Source organism: Prunus avium, chromosome 8 (assembly GCF_965620075.1).
Source record: "Prunus avium chromosome 8, drPruAviu1.hap1.1, whole genome shotgun sequence".
NCBI lineage: Eukaryota > Viridiplantae > Streptophyta > Magnoliopsida > Rosales > Rosaceae > Prunus > Prunus avium.
This window is the reverse complement of record NC_142291.1, coordinates 17914831-17920357: the sequence shown is the minus strand read 5'-3', so window position 1 is coordinate 17920357 and position 5527 is coordinate 17914831. Positions and strand designations below refer to the sequence as shown.

General features: G+C 40.3%; 1 non-coding gene across 1 annotated transcript; it reads left to right on the top strand.

Moving 5' to 3' along the window:
- The first annotated feature begins 444 nt into the window (after nucleotides 1-444).
- Nucleotides 445-551, top strand: LOC148292299 (small nucleolar RNA R71). The gene has a single exon (XR_015827161.1). It is a non-coding gene; the product is annotated as a small nucleolar RNA R71 (small nucleolar RNA).
- The last annotated feature ends 4976 nt before the right edge of the window (nucleotides 552-5527 follow it).

Genomic DNA, 5527 nt, shown 5'->3' with positions numbered 1-5527 from the left:
TTTGGATGATTCCTCCAACCTGGATTATAACTTTGAGAGTATGGATCATTTCTTGGACCTTGGTTGTAGGAATTTACCAACTTAGCTTGCTCTTGCACAAATTCTGGATATCCAGCCCCAAGTGGACAAGCTATGGTAGCATGGTCAGGAGTTTCGCAAATACTACACACTTCCTTCGGAGGGCTTCTTGAGTTTAATGCAAGAAGAGCATCTAGCTTTTGTTCCAGTTTTGAAATCTGCACACTAGAAGCATCATTAGAACCACTAATAACACGTTTACCTCTTGTATCCGTATGTTGGGTCTCCATTGCTATCTCCTCAAAGAGTTCATATGTTTCTTCTGGAGTTTTGGTTTTAAAAGAACCACCTGCAAAATTGGTGACTATATTATGACTAGAAGGGGTTAGTCCTTTATAAAACATACGCATTTGAAGCTTCAATGGAATCCCATGATGAGGACATTGGTTGAGCAGCCCATTGAATCTCTCCCATGCTTCACAAAACGATTCATCATCTTGCTGTGCAAATAACAAGATCTTATCCCTAAGCATGTCGGTCTTTTGCGTGGGGAAGTATTTCTCCAAGAACTTCTTTTGAATGGCAGCCCATGTAGTGAGTGAACCAGGCTTCAAAGAATTCAACCAATATTTCGCCTTATCCTTCAAAGTGTATGGAAACACTCTCATTCGAAGTTGATCTTCTGTCACACCTGTCAAGGGAAAAGAACTGACAACATTAAAAATATCCTTTATATGAGTTAATGGATCTTCATTAGGTAAACCATAAAAGGAAGGCAGCATATTAAGATGAGAAGATTTAAGCTCATAATTTCGAGCTACAGTGGGCAGCAAAATGCTTGAAGGAGATGCTGGAATTGTTGGGATATCAAGTTCTCCCATGAACTCATTGGCAGCCATCTCTTCTTCTTCTTCTTGGTCTGAACTTGCTTCCGAATTTGAAGGTGAAGAACCAGGAAGTTCAGTGTGGAGAGCAATACTTGTAAATGTGGCAAGAGCTTGCTCTTTTGCAGTTGACAACTCTCTTTCTAGACGATTATGAACTTCAAAGATCACCCGGTTGGGTTGCAACGATGGTCCTGCGTTCAAAGATCTGGAGCGTTGGAACGAAGACCTCACTTGTTCAAGGAACGGTCTTTTAGACATAAACTACCTGAAACAGAAAATTAGATTAATTAGAAACACTAAAAAGAATAGGGTAACCTTGGGCACATAACCAGGGAAGAACTTTCGTTCAGTCCCCGGCAACGGCGCCAAAATTTGTTGTTAATTATTATGTTAACTCGCAATTGTACGGGGCAATTAGTAATATAGCAAGACAAGTACGAGGTCGTACCCGCGAAGACTGAGAAGTTCAAATTAGTTATGTACGTAGATTACCGAATTCAAGAAGTTAGGAAGTTAAGTCTAAAACAGAAATTAAAGTGAGAGTGATTGTGATTGTGAAAGGAAGTGAGCAAACTGAAATTGCAAATGAAAGCAAATAAACAAGTGTAACAAAGAGTGGTTTTAAGAGTTGGAAAACAGATTTGGAGACTAGGGCATTCGAATCACCATAACAATTCAATTCTGGGTTATATGGAGTCAAGTGACAAGTCTAATTCAGATTCAAAGATTGATTCTAGCTAAAGTATGATTAGGCCATGGTGTTTGATCCTAACCTTGTGTTCCTAATTCCCTAATTTGATCATTTGTTGTCTAACCTAAAATTAAGCATTAGGAACCCATTAAGCATAGAAGAACAATTTAAACAACCAAGCATGTATCTAATCCCTGTTGTCGAATGTCCATACATACTCTTCCTATTCATAGTTCAATTCGAATTAAAGCATGGTGTCTACTCTTAATTCAAACCAAGATAGTTAACAAACAAGTTCTAATGGTGATCAATCATTCAAACAAGCATGTTAACTTATAAGCATAATGAATAAGAACATGAATCATGAATCAAACTTGAAACTCCAAACTTATAAACCCAGAATATTCATGTTAGGTTACATCGAAGCCCTAGTTATGGATTTAGCTACTCATAATGGAAAAGAAACTAAAATAGAAATGGGAAAACATAATGAATGCCATAAGAGTAGAAAAACCCTTTTCTGAAGTTCTTGTAGTGTCCAATGCTTCTCCAAGAGCTTCTCCACGTCTAGAAGGATGTATGAAGGATATGGAGGTGATTTGAGATGACCTTGAGTGAGTGGTGATGGCTGAGAAAGAGGAAATTCGTAGGGAAATGGAAGGGAGGTTTTCTGGAGCTGTTTTGGTGATTTTGGGGCAGTTTAGAGTATTGGGTTGATTGCTTGAGTGTTTGGGGTTGTGAGAATGTATGAGGATGATTTCTGGATGATGGAAGTGTGGAGGATAGCTGAAGTGAATTTTGTAGCTTGAAGACTCCTCTATTTATAGGGCTAAGAGGGAGGAACATCATGATGAAATCCAACACCACCATTCCTCATTTAATACAACCCATAACTCCCACTTTATCTTGTCTATGTTAGTGTGGTTGGAATCAATCCCATCCCATACTTCTTTTGCTGCACCTCAAGCTTTCTTCACATGGGATCAAAGGTGATCAATTGTGGCTGCCTTTTGCTGCCAACCCATGTGGTCTTCTTTTGGTTGTTGAACAAAAACGAGTCTTCTGAACCAGACTTGGTGTAGGAAGGCCAGAGGTTTCAAAACGTATCCAATGGGGCTGACATTTGGATATGTTATAGTAGACACCCATTGGAACAACTTCTATGAAGAAAGTATTCCCATCGGAGCAGTAGAAGTATGCGTTTTGGGCCTTACAATTTGGCTGCCGAACAGAGACTGGAGTTGACTTCATTTCATTTATGCTTTACATGCATGCACATGCTTTCTCTATAATAACTCCAGCATGTACCAACTTGATCCTTTAGACTTTCATAGCTGGAATGCCTCCCCACTTCACTCATTATGTTGGATCCAAAGTCAGTTGCAGCATGGGAGAGGCACATGACAAAGCTGGCAACTGCAAATCCTCCTGAGCAGGGTTGAGTGTTGGGTGGGCTGAGCACTCCACAAATGTCCAATTGGGCTGAAATTTGGATATGTTGTACTAGACACCCATTGGAACAAGTTTCAAGAAGATCTTCACCTCATCCAAGCCCCATAGCATTCTGATACAAGGCCAAGAAGCTGACCTACGAAATTGGGCTGGAAAGGAGTTGTAGCCAAAATGTGTTTGTCTTTAAGCCCTTCTTCCATTCACCCAAATCAAGCCTTAACATGCATGGATTGCATCATTTCCTATCCAAAGTCATCATTGTTACCTAAATGTCAATTAACTGAAAGATAAACACAAAAAGGATTAAAAGCACAAGTTTAACTCAAAAACATAACCAAATCATAAGCTAGAAGGGTATAAAATGATATACAATTATGAAACGATCAGTATTCCATACTTCTAGCGATTGGATTTCACTCAAAACTCACCAAATGACTCCTCCCACCATATTATGATGTTGCCCAAGTTTTGGGCTCGATCCGAAATCAATAGGTGTGAGAAATTGGACAATTCAAGTTCAACGGAAGTTCGTTCCTAATTGGAGTGGTTGGTGTATTCCATACTTCTAGCGATAGGATTTCACTCAAAACTCACCAAATGACTCCTCCCACCATATTAGGATGTTGCCCAAGTTTTGGGCTCGATCCGAAATCAATAGGTGTTCCAAATTGGACAATTCAATTTCAACGGAAGTTCGTTCCTAATTAGAGTGGTTGGTGTATTCCATACTTCTAGCGATTGGATTTCACTCAAAACTCACCAAATGACTCCTCCCACCATATTATGATGTTGTCCAAGTTTTGGGCTCGATCCGAAATCAATAGGTGTGAGAAATTGGACAATTCAAGTTCAACGGCAGTTCGTTCCTAATTGGAGTGGTTGGGGTATTCCATACTTCTAGCGATTGGATTTCACTCAAAACTCACCAAACGACTCCTCCCACCATAATATGATGTTGCCCAAGTTTTGGGCTCGATCCGAAATCAATAGGTGTTCGAAATTGGACAATTCAAGTTCAACGGCAGTTCGTTCCTAATTGGAGTGGTTGGTGTATTACATACTTCTAGCGATTGGATTTCACTCAAAAATCCACCAAACAACTCCTCCCACCATATTATGATGTTGCCCAAGTTTTGGGCTCTATCCGAAATCAATAGGTGTTCCAAATTGGACAATTCAAGTTCAACGGAAGTTCGTTCCTAATTAGAGTGGTTGGTGTATTCCATACTTCTAGCGATTGGATTTCACTCAAAACTCACCAAATGACTCCTCCCACCATATTATGATGTTGTCCAAGTTTTGGGCTCGATCCGAAATCAATAGGTGTGAGAAATTGGACAATTCAAGTTCAACGGCAGTTCGTTCCTAATTGGAGTGGTTGGGGTATTCCATACTTCTAGCGATTGGATTTCACTCAAAACTCACCAAACGACTCCTCCCACCATAATATGATGTTGCCCAAGTTTTGGGCTCGATCCGAAATCAATAGGTGTTCGAAATTGGACAATTCAAGTTCAACGGCAGTTCGTTCCTAATTGGAGTGGTTGGTGTATTCCATACTTCTAGCGATTGGATTTCACTCAAAACTCACCAAACAACTCCTCCCACCATATTATGATGTTGCCCAAGTTTTGGGCTCGATCCGAAATCAATAGGTGTTCCAAATTGGACAATTCAAGTTCAACGGCAGTTCGTTCCAAATTGGAGTGGTTGGTGTATTCCAAACCTGTAGCGATTGGATTTCACTCAAAACTCCCCAAATGACTCCTCCCACCATATTATGAACTTGCCCAAGTTTTGGGCTCGATCGGAAATCAATAGGTGTGAGAAATTCGACAATTCAAGTTCAACGGCAGTTTGTTCCTAATTGGAGTGGTTGGTGTATTCCATACTTCTAGCGATTGGATTTCACTCAAAACTCATCAAATGACTCCCACCACCATATTATGATGTTGCCCAAGTTTTGGGCTCGATCCGAAATCAATAGGTGTTCGAAATTGGAAAATTCAAGTTCAACGGCAGTTTGTTCCTAATTGGAGTGGTTGGTGTATTCCATACTTCTAGCGATTGGATTTCACTCAAAACTCACCAAATGACTCCACCCACCATATTATGATGTTGCCCAAGTTTTGGGCACGATCCGAAATCAATAGGTGTTCCAAATTGGACAATTCAAGTTCAACGGCAGTTCGTTCCTAGTTGGAGTGGTTGGTGTATTCCATACTTCTAGCGATTGGATTTCACTCAAAACTCACCAAATGACTCCTCCCACCATATTATGATGTTGTCCAAGTTTTGGGCTCGATCCGAAATCAATAGGTGTGAGAAATTGGACAATTCAAGTTCAACGAAAGTTCGTTCCAAATTGGAGTGGTTGGTGTATTCCACACTTCTAGCGATAGGATTTCACTCAAAACTCACCAAATGACTCCTCCCACCATATTAGGATGTTGCCCAAGTTTTGGGCTCGATCCGAAAT